Source organism: Protopterus annectens, chromosome 7.part0 (genome assembly GCF_019279795.1).
Source record: "Protopterus annectens isolate FY-2018-M chromosome 7.part0, PAN1.0, whole genome shotgun sequence".
NCBI lineage: Eukaryota > Metazoa > Chordata > Ceratodontiformes > Protopteridae > Protopterus > Protopterus annectens.
The window spans coordinates 809365292-809384763 of record NC_056739.1 but is presented as its reverse complement, the minus strand read 5'-3'; the positions used below and the strand labels follow the sequence as shown (position 1 = coordinate 809384763).

The following is a 19472-nucleotide window of genomic DNA, read 5'->3' as shown; positions in this document are numbered from 1 at the left end:
TTTTAATGTGTTCTTGTGCTACTGAGACTTATTTGACAAAGTGCAGTTATTTTAAAGACTCTGTTGTGCTATTGGGCATAATTACAAGTTCTGGCATATATTTATGTGTGTATGTTCGTACATAATTCCAGGCACCTTCACTACTGTCTGTTGATATGGCACAGGCATTTCACAGACCCAGTCTAGTTGTGTTTGATCATAATATTGCACAGAATTGGGGAGTATTTGAACAGGAATACAATGTTTTCACACAAGCAGCTTTTTCTGACAAAGATGTATGCACATGTGCATACATTTTTCTTAACATAGCTAGGTCAGAGGCCATTGAAAGAGAGTGTTTGTTTGTGTATGCACCAGCAGTATACGCAGGAGAAGGGGAAAACAGTCATATTGTTCTACTGGCTGAATCAAGAAAGGAGCCCGAGTGCTTGAAACGTAAATTTAGAGAAATGTGCAACCCCCAAACAAATATTACATTAGAGAGGCACCTATTTTATACAACACACCAAAAGCCAGGTGAAACATTTGCAGCTTATATCACTGACTTGAGAAATAAGGCTAAAATGTGCATATTTAGTGATCTTAAAGATGAGTTAAAAAGAAGTTATGTACTCACCATAACGTTCCATGTTTGTAGTCCATCTCACTCTTCATTCTTACATATGGGATCGGAGCCGATCCTGTGCTCTGACTCAGCCTATTTTCAAGCTGGAAGACTTCTGGTTGGCTTGTGACTAGGTAGGTATCCCATGGTGCACCAGTACAATCCCCAGACCTTGTTTGCTGCTAACTAGAAGAAATAATAACAACATACATAAAGAAGCCAATACTAAAAGGTCTCCATAAATAATGAAATTAACATTTTTCTGTCCCCAGGTACTTCCAGGACTGGGGCAGGAGGGAGGGTTTGTAAGAATGAAGAGTGATATGGACTACAAACATGGAACGTCATGGTGAGTACATAACTTCTTTGTGTTCTGTAGTCCTATCTCACCTTTATTCTTACATATGGGACAGCGTCCCTTTCGCCTTATTCTTGGGGGGTTCTCAAGGAAAAATACTCCTGAGTACCATGGAACCAAAAGATGCTCTATCCTGGAGGTTAAATCCAATTTGTAATGAGTAATAAAGGTGTGAGGGGTAGCCCACGTAGTTGCTGCACAAATATTATCAAGTGGGACCCTGGCTTGAAAGGCTGCAGAGGTAGACTAACATCTGGCAGAATGAGCCTTGATCTTAAAGGGTAAAGGTCTACCCTCAGAATTGTAAACATAAGCTATACAGCTAGAAATCCAATTAGAGAGAGTTACTTTGGAAATTGGTAAGCCCAACCTGGATTCAGAAAAGGAAATTAATAATTGATCTGATTTTCTGATGTCTTTAGTCAGGTGCAAATAAAAACGTAATTGTCTATGGAAATCCAGCTCATGAAACCTGTACTCAGCTGCATTGGAGTGATTTGGAAAGAAAACCGGAAGTTCTATGGACTGATTCAAAGTGGCATGAGAACAGACCTTGGGGACAAAGGAGGGATTAGTATGAAGGGGGAACACCCTGTCTTTGTGAAAAATCAGATAAGCTGGTTTAACAGACAATGCTTGCAACTCTGACACCCGTCTGGCTGATGTGATAGCCACCAAAAACAACGTCTTCCAAGATAAAAATTTCAAAGAGGATGAATGAAAAGGCTCAAAGGGCTGAGATGTTAATTTAGATAACACAAAATTTAAATCCCATGAGGCCACAGGTTCTTGAACAGGGGGTCTTAACAAAGTGGCACCTTTAAGGAAGGTTTTGCACAGCTTATGTGATATCAAATTAGAATCTGGAAATCTATATGAAAATTTGAAATCGCTGCCAATTGAACTCTGATAGTGCCAGCCGCAGATCCTTGGTGAAAAAGCTCAGAAAGGAATTCCAAAACCACTGGAATGGAGGCAGTGTAGGGGTCAACATCCATTTTCTCCGCCCAAAGAGAGAATCTTCTCCATTTACTGGAATATAGTCTACTGGTGGAAGGTTTATGAGAAGATATAAGGATATGAGTCACGGAAGATGAGAAGTCATGAAGCCTGACTAGGGATGGAACTGGAGCAGCCACGCTGTCAAATTGAGGGTGTGTAAGGAGGGGTGAAGCGAACCTGACATGTGAGTCAACAGGTCTGGAACTAGGTCCAGAATCCAAGGATTGTCCAGGAAAAGAGGCCCTAGGAAGGGGAACCAAACCTGACGAGGCCAGTAAGGAGCAATGAGGATCAGTTTGCTTCCCAGCCGTTTCACTTTCTGGATAACCTTGGGAATGAGAGGAAAGGGAGGAAAAGCATACAGGAGGCCCAGGGGCCAATCGTGAACATGTGTGCCTCTTGGTGACTCCCCCGGATGGGAGATGAGGGAGAAGTAGCTGCTGCATTTGGCATTGATTGAGCTGGCAAAGAGATCATAGCAAGGCTGTCCCCATCTGCGGAAAATATGTTCCGCTGTTTCCTGTTTCAGAGACCACTCATGAGGCATTAGAATTGCCAGGCTGAGCTTGTCAGCTATCACACTGGTTGTCCCTGGAATGTGCGTTGCCACCAGAAAACGCTGGGAAGATATCGCCCATTTCCAGACTCACATGGCCACTCAACAGAGTGGGTAAGATCTGGTTCCACCCTGTTTGTTTTTATACCATACTACCGACATGTTGTCTGACTGTATTGCAATAGTCCCCATAGGAAGAAGGTCGTGAAGTGCTTGCAACGCCAGAAGCACCACTCTCATCTCTAGAACGTTGATATGCAGGTGAGCCTCATGATCTTGCCATGTGCCTTGGACAGTCCTGCCTAGATAATGCCCCCCCACCCTATCTGTGAGGCATCCGTGGTCACAGTGGCAATGGGTTGGTGAGGAACAAATGAAGCGCCCGTCGTCAGTTGATTGGGTAATGTCCACCAAAAAAGGTCCTTCTTGCAAGATTCTGTCAGCAGAATGTGATGGGATAAGGGAAGGTGCTGAAAGGACCATTGGGATGACAGAAGCCACTGAAATTTTCTCATGTGTAACCTGGCTAGTGACACTAATAGTATGGTGGAAGCCATGGTCCCTAGGAGCTGCAGAATAATCTTGGCTTTGACCCTTCGTAAGGGGAGAAGATGCTGAACTTGAAGAACCAGGTTCTGTGCCCTTTCGGCAGGAAGACGAGCCACCATGTTTATTGTGTCTATCTCTGCGCCTATAAAAATCACAGATTGAGAGGGCAATAAGGCAGATTTTTCCCAGTTTATAGAGATTCCCTGCTGGGCACAAAGCTGAATAGTAGCATCCCTGTTCTGAAGTAGTAGATGCCTGGTGGGGGGCGGTCAGGAGCCAGTCATCCAAATACAGAAACACCTGGAATCCTCGACATCTCAGATGAGCTGTCACTACTGCTATACATTTGGTGAACACCCTGGGGGCTGTGGTGAGACCAAAGGGAAGAGCACAGAACTGGTACTGACTGGCTCCTAGCCAGAATCGTAGATGACTCTTTGACGCCCAGTCCACTTTTATGTGGTAGTAGGCGTCTTGGAGATCTATTAAGCACATCCAATTGTCTTTCCCTAACAATGGGAGTATAGACTGCAGTGTTACCATCAGGAACTTGTCCTTCTTTACTGATTCGTTCAATCTGATGAGGTCCAGAATGGGCCTCCAGTCCCCTGTACGTTTTGGCACTAAAAAGAATCTGGAGTAAGTTCCGGATCCTATTTGGTCTGCTGGGATGGTCTGGATAACTCTTTTTGACAGCAACTTGTTGACCTCCACAGTTGCCTGATCCCTGTAATTGGGTGGAACATCTGGGAACTTCTTGGGAACAAAAGGTGGAACAGAAAAGGGTATGACATAACCTCTGGTAATAATTCTTTGTACCCACTTGGCTTGAGGGATACTTAGCCATGATTCTTGATACAAAGAAATGTGATCCCCGACCGGCCCCAGAGAAGCACAGTCGGGCCCCACATCAGTAGCGCTGGTAAGGCCGGCCCCAAAAGGAATCATGACCTTCCTGGTTTTACAGACTGCCCCTGCCTCTAGGGTGATGTGTACCATTTCCTCCTCCTCCTCTGCCTCTGAAGCAGGAGCCACCCTGTGTCTCCTGGAAAAACCTCTGGGACTTCTTGAACCACATCTTACCGCCTGCCCCTCTGACCCTTAGGGTATGGTCTAGAGGGAACAGTAAAATGTAGTCCCACAGCAGAGAGTGTTTTTCCTTCTTGCTTGCACCGGGTGAGAGTGTCCTTTACCTTGGATCCAAACAATGAGGAACCGTCGAAGGGGGCATTGGTAAAGGTAGACATAAACAGTTCTGCAAAGTTACACAAACGCATCCAGGAATGAAGCCTTAGAGAAATTCCTGAACCTGCTGCTCTACTCGCTCCGTTGGCCACATACGAAATAAACCACATGGAAGAGTTGACGATAGAGTTCAAGGTGGATAAATGGGCAGAAACCTTATCAGGGACTCCCTCAGTACATGTACCTTGTAAAGAGTCTCCTAACTCTTTAAGGAGATCTCTCTGAAGCCTCGTAAAGTGAGTAAGGTAATTCAGCGATTTAAGGGTAAATGCTGCTGAAGAAAAGATATGCTTCCCATATCTGTCCATCGTTCGAGACTCCTTATTCAGTGAACGAACAGAAGAAGAAGTCTCAGCTAGCTCCTTCTTAGTGGCCGCCGCCAGCACCATGGCATCTACAGGCACACCTTTAGATAAAAAGTCTTTTCCTGATGGGGGAGAAAGAAACTTGTTCGGTCTCCTGGGGACTGGCTCCACGGCATCAGGAGTATCCCACACCTTTCAACTAAAAAATCCATCAGTTTGTCGAAGGGTGGAGACACCCATGAGGCAGAAGGTTGAGACCCGAAAGCCTTCAGGTACACCGACTCCTCATCAGAAGAGGTGACAGTGGAACAGCTGCACCTCTGTTTAAGGATCTCCAGGATGTCTATGAAAGAGACATAGGTTCATATGTAGGTACTAGGCTATTGGCCCTAGGGCCTATATAAGCCTAGCCAAACGGTACCCAGGCTTTTGCCACCCAAGAAAATAATTTTCCTGTGCCCCCTGTCAAGCAGAGCCACAAAAGTGATCCCCAGGGTGAATTTCCTATCTCTCATCCAATCATCAAGATTTTTCTAGAAGAGTGCTAATGAGGAGCTTTGCTTGATATAGATAGGTAGTTTGTTCCAGAGTATGGGAAGTTTCTGGGACATTACTCTATCCCTCCAGCTGTTATGTTTATTGTGCTGACAAGGTTTAGGTCCCTAGAGTGTGTAGCTCGGAGGGATTTGGATTTCTTTAAGTGGAGCATGTCCAACAGCTCTGGGTTTGACATAGCTTTGTATGTTAGGCAGAGATCGCCTCTGAGTAGGCGATATGTGACGGAGTAAAGCTGGAGTTTTTTAAGATGGTCTGCATAGGGCATCTAATTGAGGCCGGTAATCCTCTTTGTGAGGTATTTCTGCGGCCTTTCCAGTTGTTGTAGATGTCTTGTGAGGTACATACCAAAAGAGGCGTTGTACTCCATAATGGGTCTAATGAGTGATAAGTAGAGGGGAACAATGACCTCTTTTTTCCTGGATGAGAAACCTTTTCTGATGAGGTGTGCCATGTAGAAGGATTTCCTGACTACTGTGGCGATGTGATTATCAAAAGAGAGAGTACTGTCCACCTGTGTCCCAAGGTCTCTAATCACACTTTCGGTGTTAAGTAGACTATTGCCTATGTGGTAGTTCATGGGTACAGAGTTTTTACCAAAAGGGATGACAATGCACTTTTTGGCATTGAGCTTCAGGCCACGGCTTTGACACCAGGCATCTGTCTCAGTGAGGCCCTTTTGTAAGATGTCCACATCGTTAGGAGTTTTGATTATGGCTCCTAGTTTGCAGTCATCTGCGAACCTTGTTAGCCAAAGACCTTCTGTGTTAGCCTGCACTTCAGAGAAGTAGATACCAAACAGGAAAGGACCCAGGACTGAACCCTGTGGTACTCCACTTGTCACTGGTCTGAAGATGGATTTAGAGTCTGCTACTTTCACAGTGTGGGTTCTGTCAGTGAGCAAGGTGGCAACCCATCTTGTGACATAGGGATTTATACCTAGTTTAGTGAGTTTATCTATACTTCCAGAGTGGAGGATGGTGTCGAAAGCCTTGGCGAGATCTAGATAGGCTGTGTGAACCACCTTACCCTCATCTACGGCTTTGGTGACCGCTTCAAAGAAGTCTATCAGGTTTAGGAGACATGATCTGCCTTTTACAAACACGAACTGGGTAGGGTCCAGAGTTTGGAGATTACCAATGTCATTGTTTGTAAGTTCCATGATGATATGTTCCATAGCCTTGCAGACCAGGCTCATCAGGCTGATGGGGCGGTAGTTCCCAGGGTCCGTGGTGGCTCCCTGTATGGAGTGGGATAACAGTTGCTGTGCGCCATTCAGTGGGCACAAAGCCTGAGGTGAGGCTATGATTGAATATGGTACTTAGGTGGAGTGCTAGTTCATTCTGTAGTTCATGTAGAACGCAGCCTGGGATGTTGTCAGGTCCCATGGATGCTGTGTTCTTGGCTTTGGAGAGTGTGTTTTTTACCTGTGCAGCCTTGATTACAGGAACTTTGCATTCTTCCGGTATAGAGATGGGCCCTTTAGGGGGTGAGAGAGGGGTAAAGTTAGCACTGAACCTATCTGCCAGGATGTTGGCAATATCAGTTGGTTCTGTATATTTAGTGCCATTGTGCTGTAACTCAGAGCAGATCTGAGTGTTCCCATTGAGATTCTTCACATAGCTGAATAATGCTTTCTGGTTGTCTTTAGAATCAGTGGTGATTTTGTTTTTGTAACTAGCTTTAGAGGATTTTATGAGGGATCTCAGTTTCTTAATGAGGCTGACCACAGAGTTCCTCCAATCATGGGATTTTACTCTTTTTTGCAATAGTTTCTTTCTTCTGTTGTAGAGTTTGTTTATGGCAGGGGACCACCAGATTGGCTTTCTTTTTTTGGAGGATATCATCTTGGTTCTGTTAGGGATTGCACGATCCTTGCACTCGTGTAAGTGCTTATAAAGTGCATTTGTATAGGACTCAGCAGTCGTACCTCTATTGTCCGTCAGCATGAGTGTCGTAAAGTTTGCCACTTCTGTCTTAAGAAGCGTGAAGTTGGCTTTGGAGAAATTTTTTACACTGGTTTCCCTAATGGGGGGAGGGGGTGGGATGTGGATGCCTAGGGTGATTAGCTTGTGGTCGGACCTGACCAACGAGGATCTGACTTCTGGTGTGTAACACTGGTTGCCCATGTTGGTAATGACCAGGTCTAGGATATTGCTGCCCCTGGTGGGGGTGTGGATAAGTTGATCCAAGGCGTTGGAATTTATGAATTCCAGAAAACGTTGAGCACAAGAGTTGGTACATGAGTAGTTTTCCCAGTTAATGGTGGGGTAGTTGAAATCACCCATTATTAGGGTGTTAGGTTGTACCCTAATATTTCCAGTGTATCGAGAAATGAGGAGTGGGAATCCTGGGGCATGGTGGGGGATCTGTAGCAAGCTACAATTTGGATTGCAGTCTTGCCCAGAGTTAGTTGCACTTGGATAATCTCGGATACATTATGCTGAGCAATTAGCCTGGAGGTGTGGATATCCTTAATGAATATGGACACGCCTCCGCCTTTAGTGTTTCGGTCCAGGTTACGTGGCCGAAAGGTGTGGTATGAATTATAGCCTGGTAATGCAGGGGTGCTCTCTGGAACCTTGAACCAGGTCTCTGTCACTGCACAGATGTCGATGTTCTCCATTTTAAGGAGTGCCTCGAGTGAGTGTATTTTGAGGTTTAGACTTCTAGCATTAAGTAACATTACCCTCAGATTTGGCTTGCTTGTACCTGTTACGGTGATGAATTTGTCATTTGAACATTGCCTAAAAAAGGCACTATAGGGGTGGCAAGAGCCTTAGCCAGTATCTGGAATCCCAAGGGTGCAAGCCATCTCTGGCAAAACACTGTGGTCTGTCGATCATGTCATCCCAGGCAGACAGATACTGGATCCCCTTAGAATGACACCAAAAGCTTAGCCAATTGTTGAAGTCAATCATTTTGTCCTTGTACTGTGGTATCATTCTGGGTGATGGCAGGATGTTACTCAGGGCTAGGGTCATACCTGCTTGGGCTACAAGATCAGACAGCTCCTCCATGTCTCTTTTCATTTAGTCCAGGGAGGTACGTCTCAGGTCATTCATACCAACATGGACAATGACAGGGTCTTATTTGTACTTGTTGTGGAGTGACCTGAGTGCATGCATTATGTGGTGGAACCTGGCACCTGACAGGCAGCTGACAGCAACTTTCTCCTTGTTTAGCCTGGTGACTGGAACATCACTTTGCCTGACTATAGAGTCACCTATGACTATAGTGTTGGGTACATTGTTATGCCTTATGGGCTGTGGTTGAGTGGCACACTGAGTTTGTGGGCTATGTGTCATTTGGGTTGTGATGGGGGGGTGGAGGTTGCTTGCGTTTCTGCTTTGGAGGTCCCTGTTGCTTGGGAAGATTTTTATTGACAGCCTCCGCGAATGTAGGTGTGTGTTTTGTGTTTCTATGTGTGTGCTTTGGTGGTGTAGGTTTTGAGGGACTACGTGATGAGTGTGGTGTGGTGCAAGTTTTTACCTTCTTCTCTTGACTGTCTAGTCCAGTCATGGGTGAAGACAGCTTTACTTCCAGTTTGGCTATATAAGTGCATCTCTCACAGGTTGTAGTGTTGGGTGGTAGGAGGAGAGGGTTGTCTGTGTACATGAGGTAATCATCATCATCAGAGGATGACTTGGGGGACCCTTCCCACTCCTCGAGGTCAGTGTCAGATGTCAAAGACATCCTGGGAGTCGACATGCTTCCTCTTATAAGTCCTCTTCTGTGGGGGCACCTCAAAAGGACATTCCGGGGAGGTCTCGGAAGAGTGGGAGCCACCAACCGGTGGCACCTGAGGCTAAGGGTCTCTGCTGCCACTGGAGGGAGTAGGAGCTGAGGCAGAAGTAGGTGCTTTAGGTGGAAGAGTGTCGGCACCTCTGGTAGGAGCTGACAATCGGGAAAGCACACAACTTATCATCTCGAATGCCGACCTCTCTGGCTCCGAGGATCTCCCCCGGCTCCGAGGAGACTGAGGATGACGATGGCACCAGAACCATCAGCTCCGAGATAGCTGCAGGTTCCAAACTCACCCTAGCCGATGCGCCGAGAGGAAGACTCGGAACCGAAGAAGTTCGGTTTCAAGCATCCCTATCGGGGCCAACCAGAGAGCTTCGGCCCCTGGACATTACTGGCATCGAAAGTGTCAGAGCAGAATTCGGCTCCGAAACAGCCACAAGAGGAGCTGAAGCTGAAGGTTCCACCAGTGGTACCAAGCACTCTGGCTCCGAAAAACCAGCATGACTCGGAGGAAGAATGAACACAGAGGTTTGAACGGACTCGAGCGGCTCCAGAACCGACTGGATCGGAGCCAACAACAATTTAGGCAAAGCAGATGACTTCACAAGTCTCAGCACTACCCTCTCCACATCTTCTTCCGATAAACTCCTGGAAGACCTGGATGACATAGTAGGAGATCGGGATCTCTGAGGTATAGGAGACTTCAATAACAAGGAGTCCGGTAGGGGGTCCGTAGACCGGCTCCGAGAAACAGTCTCAATAGTCTCAGCGGTCGGCTCCGAAATACTTGGAAACGACCCTGCAACAACACTACTACTCTCAGTTGGCCCCAAGGTCTGTGGAGCCGATGAGACAGTGGACTTGTCTGCTTTTGAAACTTTAAGAGGTGGCTCCGAAACACCAGCCGGTGCCGGGGAGGGCCTCTTAGAAGATTTTGACTTTCCCTTAGTAGATTTACAGGATGATAAAGAGATAGACAAATCTTCCTCGAAGGAAGGTTTAAGAAGACCTTTTAGGATGAGCTTGTTCTTTATTTCCTGCAACACCCTAAGACTAAAAGCTTGACAAAATAAACAGGTTTTCTGTAAATGGATGGCCCCTAAACAGTAAACGCAGTTATCGTGACCTAGGTTATAGACATTTTTTGAGAGCACTTAATACATTTCTTAAAGCCGGATGGCTTATGATCCTTATTCTCTTTAGACATTCTGCAGTAGAGGACACACGCACACAGGGAAAGGGAAGAAGGAGGACTAGGTCCTCTAATTTAAATGGGCCAAGCCCTGCAGGAATGAAAAGACACCACGAGGACTAGGTCCTCTAAGTTAAACGGGCCTAGCCCAGGAAGGAAGAGATAAGGTCTTCTAACTGAAAAAGACCCGGAAAGTTAGAGAAAGTTAGAAAGTATCACACACTCAACAGAAATAGTAATGAGTGGGAATTCACAAGAAATAAGGCTTATGCCAAACACAACGATGCTAACAGCAAGCGAATTAACTAGGCTAACTAACAAGCGGAAAATCGCCAAAAACTCTAGCTATCTACGAACACACACAGAATAACAGTGCGCAAAAGGCACCTACGCTACTAATCTAGAAAACCAGTACATGGGATACCAACTAAGTAAGAAAGGGCCAAAGGCCAAAAATTGCACCAAATGGCACAAGTAAAAGCTAACAACTCTAGTAACAACTACGCTAACTGATCACTAAGCAGTAACAGTTTTAACTATATTAAACTATTTTAAATAGAGCCAAGAAATCTTGTAAAAGTGGAAATAGGTTCATAGGCTGGTACTAGGCTATCGGCCCTAGGGCCTGTACAAGCCTAGCCATAACAATACCCTGGATATTTCTTCCCACCCTATTTACTTCCCTGAACCCCAGTCTAGCAGGGCGACTGACGTGATCCCTGGGGTGAATTTCTTTCTCCCATCCAATCGTCAAGGTTCCTTTTGAAGAGGGCCAAAGAGGCGTTCTGCTTGACATGTATGAGCAGTCTATTTCAGAGTCTGGGAAGTCTCTGGGTCAGGAACCTATCCCTCCAGTATGTTTTGTTTATTGTGATGACAAGGTTTAGATCTCTGAAGCGTGTGGCTCTGAGGGATTGGGATTTCTTTAAGTGTAGCATGTCCAACAGCTCTGGGTTTGACATGGCTTTGTATGTTAAGCAGAGATTGCCTCTGAGTAGAAGATATGCGACAGAGTATAGCTGGAGTTTTTTAAGACAGTCAGCATAGGGCATCTGCTTTAGGCCTGTGATTCTTTTAGTGAGGTATTTCTGCGGCCTTTCCAGTTGTTGCAGGTGTCTTAAGAGGTACATACTAAATGGGGCGTTGTATTCTATAATGGGTCTAATGAGGGATGAGTACAGTGGGACAAAGACCTCTTTTTTTTCCGGATGAAAAGCCCTTAGTGATGAGGTGTGCCACATAAAAGGATTTCCTGACTGTTGTGGCGATGTGGTTATCGAAGGTGAGACCACTGTCCACTTGTGTCCCTAAGTCTCTTATCACACTTTCGGTGTTTAGTGTACTGCCACCTATGTGGTAATTCACGGGTACATGTTTTTTCCCAAAGGGGATAACTATAGATTTCTTGGCATTGAGCTTGAGCCCATGGCTCTGGCACCAAGCATCTGTTTCTGTAAGGCCCTTTTGTAGAGTATCCACATCATTTGGAGATTCAATAATGGCTCCCAGTTTACAGTCATCTGCGAACTTTGTTAGCCAGAGTCCCTTAGTATTGGTCTATACTTCAGAGAAGTAGATGCCAAACAAGAGTGGTCCCAGGACTGAACCCTGAGGTACTCCACTTGTCACTTGCCTGGAGCTAGATTTGGAGTCAGCTACTTTTACAGTGTGGGTTCTGTCAGTAAGCCAGTTGGCAACCCATCGAGTGACATAGGGATTAATGCCCAGCTTACGTTTATCTATCATTCCAGAGTGCAGGATGGTGTCAAAGGCCTTGGCGAGGTCCAGATAGACTGTGTGGACTGCCTTACCCTCGTCCATGGCTCTGGAGTCTGATTCAAAGAAGTCAATCAGGTTCAGGAGACAAGATCGGCCCTTCACAAACCCAAACTGGGTGGGGTCCAGTGTTTGAAGGTTGTCAATGTCTTTGTTTATAATTTCCATAATATGTTCCATGGCCTTGCAGATCAGGCTCGTCAGACTGATGGAGCGGTAGTTCCCGGGATCCAAGGTGGATGCCCCCTTGTGGAGTGGGATAACTGTAGCTGTGCACCACTCAGTGGGCACGAAGCCTGAGGTGAGGCTATGATTAAACATGACACTTAGGTGAGGTGCCAGTTCATTTTGTAGTTCATGTAGTACACAGCCCGGGATGTCATCTGGTCCCATGGATTCTGTAGTCTTAGCTTTGGAGAGTGTGTTTTTTACCTGTGTGGCCGTTATTACTGGAACTTCGCAATCTTCCGGTACTGAGATGGGCCATTTAGGGGGTGAGAGGGGGGTGAAGTTGGCACTGAATCAATCTGCCAGGATATTAGCAATATCCTTGGGATCAGTATATTTAATGCCATTCCGTTGTAGCTCAGAGCAGATCTGAGCATTGCCATTTAGATTCTTGACATAGTTATAGAATGCCTTGGGTTGTCTTTGGAATCTATGGCAATTTTATTTTCCTAACTAGCTTTAGAGGATTTTATGAGGGATCTCAGCTTCTTACTGAGGCTGATAAGGGAGTTTTTTGCATCCTGGGATTTTCCTCTTTTCTACAACAGTTTCTTCCTTTTGTTGTAAAGTTTGTTTATGGCAGGGGACCACCAGATCGGCTTCAATTCTTTGGAAAAGAGCATCTTGGTTCTATTTAGGATGGCATGATTCATGCATGAGTGGATGTGTTCGTACAGTGCCTTAGTGCAGGACTAAGCAGTTGAACTTTCAGTTCCCATCTGCATGGATGTCATGAAGTTTTTCACTTCTGACTTGAGTAGCATGAAGTTGACCTTGGAGAACTTTTTTATGGTGGTTTCCTTACTGCGGGGTGGGGGTGAGATGTGGATGTTAAGGGTGATTAGCTTATGGTCTGACCTGACCAACAAGGGGGGTGACCATAGGTGTGGAGCATCAATTTCCCATGTTGGTAATGACCAGGTCTAGGATATTGGAGCCCCTGGTGGGACAATGGATTAGTTGATCCAGGGCATTGGAATTTATGAATTCCAAGAACCGTTGGGCAAAGGTGTTGGTACACGAGTAGTTTTCCCAGTTAATGGCAGGGTAGTTGAAATCACTCAGTATTAGGGTGTTTGGTTGTTTCTTAATATTTTCCAGTATGTTTAGAAAGGTGTAGTGAGAATCTTGGGGCATGGTGGGAGATCTGTAGCAAGCTACAATTTGGATTGCAGTCTTACCTAGTGTTAGTTGCACCTGGAGAATAAATGCAATCACTTAGACAGAGCCAAAGAGAATCACAACCGAACTCGTCGACGCAGCAAACGAGATCTGGGGATTGTACTGATGCACCATGGGATACCCACCTAGCCACGAGCTAACCAGAAGTCTTCCAGCTTGTAAATAGGCCGAGTCGGAGACGAGGATCGGCTCTGATCCCACATGTAAGAATGAAGGTGAGATAGGACTTCAGAACATTAAAGGATAGGCTTGTGTGTGGTGTTAATAGTGCTGCAGGGAGAAAGATTTTGGTTTGTGACAGCAATTTAACGTTGAGCAAAGCCATAGAGATTTGTCAAATCCATAAGAGCATAGAAAGGCACACAAGTATGCTTGCAAAGGATAAGAGCTTAATTTCATTAGCCTGTAGAGCAAGCGTAGACAGCATTCAACACGTGGCAAGCAGAAACAGGCCTAAGCACATGGCAGCTGCAGTCCCTACCGGTTCCCCTGGGAGATCCCGTAACTTTATAGCAAGTTCCAAGACTAGCTCAGCAAAACAGACATGCTCAGTGCAGTATAAGGGTGAGTCAGCAAACCCAAGTCAAGTCTTAATGTTAACTGTCGTAGCTGTGGTGTCAATCATGAGTCTAAAAGAGAGAAGTGCTTAGCATTTGGTCAGCAATGTCACAAGTGTAAAAAAAGGAACCACTTTAAAAAGTTTTGTAAGTCAAGCAAGCCTCATTCAGTTATTAAGAAAGGTCATTCAAAAAAGCAAGTTGATCATGTAAAAAGCTGCAACCCTACTTTCTATGTAGATGGTGTATCAGTGTCAGTGAAAAGGTTAATGCAGTAGATTTGCTGGCAATATTTTGTACTGTCCTGATCAATGGTAAACCCACAGAGCTCAAGGTGGACACTGGTTCAAAGTGTAATGTAATGTTGAAAGAAACATTTGCTAGAGTGAGAGCTGGTGAGCAACTTACTTTGGCTAATTGTGCGAAACCTGTTGCTTATAAAGGTTAAGAGATTCAAATGCAGCTTAATCCTCTGAAGTGTAAATTCAAACTACCAGAAGTTACTTATGTAGGTCATTTATTTACCAGCATAGGCTTATGACCAGACCTTTCTAAACAAGCAGCCATTCTTGAGATGCCAGCTCCAGACAATGTCCAATCCCTACAGAGTTTCCTTGGTATGGTTAAGTATTTGGGCAAATTTATCCCTGACTTTAGTGAGTTATCAGCGCCTTTGTGAAAACTGACACACAAAAATGTTGCCTGGTCATGGCTAGAACATCTGAGAGCATTTGATAACCTCAAACAGCAAAATGCCAACCCACCTACATTGAAATACCAGGATGTCCACAAACCAGTAGTTCTTTCCTGTGATGCTTCAAAGTTTGGTCTTGGTGAAGTTATTCTTCAAGAGGTCAGACCTGTTGCCTGTGCATCTAAAACTCTTACCCAAACTGAGGTGCAGTATGCCCAAATTGAGAAGGAACTTTTGGCAATTGTGTTCGCATGTTCGATGTTCCATGATTATATTTATGGCCAAGCTTTCCAAGTTGAAACTGATCATCAATCTCTTGTCACTATTTTAAAGAAGCCTATACATACCGCTCCAGCAAGACTACAAAGAATGATGCTCAGATTACAAAAGTATAATTTCAAAATGGTCTACACAAAAGGCAAACTTTTTTATCTGGCTGATACCTTAACCAGATCACCCAAAAATACCAGAACAGCTTGATGCAGAGAATTTTGACTTTGATGTCATGGAAGTGTGTAATTTTTAAGTGCATAATTTTTCTGCCACGAGACTTGATGAGCTAAAAGATCACACAAAGACTGATCCAATTTTGCAGAAGCTCAACCGCTTCATCAATGTTGGCTGGTCATCAAAGCAATCTTGTGTACTGCCAGAAGGACAACCTTATTTTCCATACAGAGATGAGATGCTGATGGAAGATGGTACCATTTTCAAAAGGTCCAAAAGTTACTGTTCCTACTTCCTTACAACATGAATACATTCAGATTTTGCATCGTGGCCATCCAGGTTCCGAAGCTACCAAAAGAAGGGCAAGAGGACTAGTATTTTGGCCTTCTCTGTCAAAAGACAATGATAAAGTGCTTTCATCTCATTCAGTATGCAACAGTACTAAACCATATTTGCAAAAAGAGCCCCTTCATCTAAGCCAGTTTCCTGAACTACCTTGGTCAACAGTAGCCACTGTCACATTTGAGTGGAACAATTAGCATTACTTAGTGTTGGTATACTCTTATTCAAACTGGTTTGGGATCGATTTGCTACCTAACCTAACACCCACTACTGTTATTACTAAGATGAAATGTCATTTCTCAGTCCATCATAGTCCACACAAAGTTATTTCTGACAATGGTACCCAGTTTGCCTGTCAATTGTTTCAGAAATTTGCAAAAGAGTGAGACTTTATCCATGTTACTAGTAGTCCAGAATACCCACAGTCAAACGGCCTTGCTGAATGTGCAGTTGTTGTTGTCTTTTGGCTTTTCCTGGTTAGGGGTCGCCACAGCGGAACTCCGGTCCGCTAATGATTGGCAGTAGATTTTGACAAACGCCGAGGTGCCAGCTCGACGTTCAACCTTCAATGAAGGCACGCCCATTTACGCATGTCTTTTGAATGCCCACCCAACCATGGGGAGGACATGCAGACTCCACACAGAAGGCACTCCCCGCACTCCAGCTGAGAATCGAACGGGAGAACCTCTTGCTGTGAGGCAACAATGCTACCGCTGCACCACCGCAGATGTAGCCTTGCTGAATGTGCAGTACAGAGTGCAAAGCAATTACTAGAGAGGTCAAAGTGCGACAATACCGATATCTTCTTGAATTTACTTACTCTCTGAAATATACCCTGTGACAACTTACTAGGCTCAGCTGCTCAGAGACTTTTATCTAGGGAAACCAGTACAACCTTGCCTATCTGTTCTAGTTTGTTGGTGCCTAATGCTAAAAACACCAGAACAATGAAAGCCCAACTCTTTAAGAACCATTCCTTTCAGAAGTCCAGCTATAATAAAACATGCATATTTATTCGTCCATTAAAAGGAGACAGTGAGGATGTAAATGGTAAAAGGCTTTGATTGAATTAGTCAAGTGAGAGGCATATGTGCCAAGCCAAGATCCTACTTAGTGGAATCTGAGGATATAGAATACAGGAGAAACCGCAGGCATCTTCTTCCGGTGTCTGAAATGATATTGCAGCATCGTATCTGTGATACAGACTCTAGATCTCAGAGCAACCCTGACAATGTTCATACTGATGAACATGTCTCAGTATCCATTTCCATTCCTGATGATGTCCCAGATGTCCCCAGAGTTGAACATTTCTTGAAGACAGTCCCCGCTGCTAGGTCCAATTCTGACTTTTATACTACACGATCAGGTTGCATTTCTAGACTAAGAATAAAATACACAGCAACCTAGACATGATTGTTTTATATGTGTCTAATTTTGTATGACTGCATGTCAAAGAATTAGTTCTGTATAATTGCATGTCAAAAGATTATTTCTGTGCAATTGCATGTCAGTGAATACTGTCACTTGGTATATGATCTACTTCTCAAACAGGGAGGATGTAGAACACATTGTGTAACTTTAAGAAGCATTTCCAGATGTAGGCACATGCATATAAACAGTGAGCATGTGCAGACAACTGTGCCATTTTGAGAGAACAGCCAGAGTGTTAACATGTATGAGTGTAGTAGTCAGTCTGTTTATAAGTTAATTTAAGTTTAAGTTATTAAGCCTCAGTCCTGATGTGTTTGTGTGTAATAAAGCTGCTTGAATTGAACCCACAACTGTTCGTCTGTTTTATCCTGACCAGACAAGCAACACTGTGGGTTCGGATCTAATGCTCAGATCTGACTCAGCCGCTTTCCATAGCTCTAGGATACAATTCTCGAGCTCCTCCCTTATCCATAATGCCTCCAGAATACCTTGGGTCGAGTTTGCTGCTTACATATTTACAGTATATCTACATTTATATATACAGATTATGAGCAGCTGATAGAAAGTGATATAAAGTTCAGGAGCTCAAACAGTAATATGGTTCCTATAGGCATATCCATCAGGCCTCTCATAATAATGGACAGGGGGAAGGGGTGGTTGAGGAAGAATGAAAACTGACAACACAGATGGAATGTTATGGTGAGTACACAACTTCTTTATCTGATGTTGTTATTTTCATTCATTCCTCAACCTGTGGGACAGAGTCCCCAGCTACAATAACCCGGGTGTCCCTCATGGAAGGATATTCCAGAGCATTGCATAACCAAAAGCAGCTATATTTCTAGAAATAACATACAGTTTGTAATGTGCAATAAAGGTATGGGAGTTTGACCAAGAAGCAGCTGCACAAATGTCATCAATAGAAACTCTGGGGCAGATGGTCTGAAATGTAGTTTGAGCTTTCAAATGTTTAGGTAGTGTGATACATTTGGAAGAATACACATAAGAAATGCAGTCTGTTATCCATTTAGCCAGTGTGGTTTTGGAAACTGACCTTCCCATTCTAACATTAGAGAAGGAGACAAAAAGCTGGTTAGATTTTTCTGAAAGATTTTGTCCTATCTAGATAAAAACCTAATTGTCTATGAACATCTAGAAGATGAAGAGTACATTCACTTTTCTTTTGGAAATTTGGAAAGAATACTGGTAGGTTGATGACTTGATTGATAATATTTTCAGAGACAACTTTGGGTAAAAAGGAAGGATCGGTATGTAAGGTCACCCTATCTTTATGAAAAATAAAGTATGGAGGTTTGGATGATAGTGCGTGCAATTCAGATACTATTCTAGCTAAAGTAATAGGTATCAAGAATGCAGTCTTCCAAGAAAGGTATTTTAAGTCAACTTTGGCTGAGGGTTCAAAAGGGGGATGAACAAGAACTTGTAAGATCATGGTTAAGTTCCAAGGAGGAGTGTGGTCCTTTATAGGATGTCTAAGTAAGACAGTACCCTAATATAGGCCTTACACAATTTGGATGAAGCAAGTGATGATGAGTTTTCTCCAATGTAAAAATTTGAGATGGCTGCCAGTTGTACTTTAACAGCAGAAAACATTGCTCCATCTTGGAAAACTGAAGCAAGAAAATCTAAAACTGCCAGAATAGGAGCTGTGAAGGGGTCTAAGTGTTTTTGCTGAGCTCATATAGAGAACCTTTTCCATTTGCTCTTATAGACTTTTTCTAGCAGAAGCTTTATATGAAGCTATCAAAATATTCTGAACCAGGGATGAAAGCCTGGTATTTCTAGTCATCACCAGAATTGGAGAAACCATGCGGTTGGTTTTAGTCCTGGAAAATACAGATGAATCTACCCTGATAGATGGGACAGGGCATCTGGATTTGGTTCCAGTGTCCATGGAGGGCATATTAAATGAGACCAAAGGAGGAGAATCAGACCTGTCGAGGCCAAAAGGGAGCAATGAGGATCACTTTGCTCTTCAATCTCTGTGCATTCTGGAGGAACTTGGGGATGAGGGGAAAGGGAGGGTAAGCATAAAGAAGACTGGAGGGCTAAACATGGACTAAAGCATCTCTTGGTTAGTGTCCCTTTGGAGGGATCAGGACAAAAAAACCTGCTGCACTTGTTATTGGAAGGGGATGTGAAAAGGTTGCAGCAACATTGACGTCATTTGTGGAAAATCATCTTTGCCACCGATTGATTTAGACACCACTAGTGAGGCATCAGGATAATTCTACCGAGCCTGTTTGTAGAATGTTGGACTTCCCTGGAATGTGCATTGTGATTAGGAAGTGGTTGGAAGAAATCTCCCATTGCCAAACCCTTATTGCTTTTCGACACAGTGGGTAAGATCTGGTTCGTCTCTGCTTGTTGATGTACCATACTACTAACATGTTGTCCATTTGTATTGCAATAGTCCCCAGTGGGAAAAAGCTCTTAAGGGCATGCGACACTAGAAGAACTGCTCACATCTCCAGAAAACTGATATGCAAATTGGTCTCCTGTGTAGACCACGTGCCTTGGACCATCCAACCTAGGTAATACCCCCCCCCACCCCCACCCAAACTGGGAGGCATCCATGGTCGACATGGCGTTGGTGTGAGGAAGAACAAAGGGACATCCTTCTTCAACTTCTTTTGAGTGGAGCCAACACAGAAGAGTCTTTGCACACTCGGGATAACTTT

At 44.3% G+C, this 19472-nt stretch overlaps 1 protein-coding gene across 1 annotated transcript in view; it reads right to left on the bottom strand.

Annotated features, from left to right (window-relative positions):
• Positions 1–19472, bottom strand: part of ZCWPW1 (zinc finger CW-type and PWWP domain containing 1) — a 2385176-nt gene that overhangs the window by 1925019 nt on the left and 440685 nt on the right. The window lies entirely within an intron of this gene.